This window comes from Sceloporus undulatus, chromosome 1, assembly GCF_019175285.1.
Source record: "Sceloporus undulatus isolate JIND9_A2432 ecotype Alabama chromosome 1, SceUnd_v1.1, whole genome shotgun sequence".
In the NCBI taxonomy this organism is placed as follows: Eukaryota; Metazoa; Chordata; class Lepidosauria; order Squamata; family Phrynosomatidae; genus Sceloporus; species Sceloporus undulatus.
This window is the reverse complement of record NC_056522.1, coordinates 142,455,364-142,455,727: the sequence shown is the minus strand read 5'-3', so window position 1 is coordinate 142,455,727 and position 364 is coordinate 142,455,364.

Here is a 364-nt window from a genome sequence, read left to right as displayed (position 1 = left end):
GCAGCAGCAGCAAATGCCACACTAGGGCCAGTCACACTCTCTCAGCCTCAAGGGAAGGCCATGGCAGCAGCAGCAGCAAATGCTACACTTGGGCCAGTCACACTCTGTCAGCTTAAAGGGAAGGCCATGGCAGGAGTCACCAATGCTACACTTGGGCCAGTCACACTCTCTCAGCTTCAAGGGAAGGCCATGGCAGCAGCAGCAAATGCTACACTTGGGGCAGTCACACTCTCTCAGCCCAAGGGAAGGCCATGGCAGGAGTCACCAATGCTACACTTGGGCCAGTCACACTCTCTCAGCTTCAAGGGAAGGCCATGGCAGCAGCAGCAAATGCTACACTTGGGGCAGTCACACTCTCTCAGCC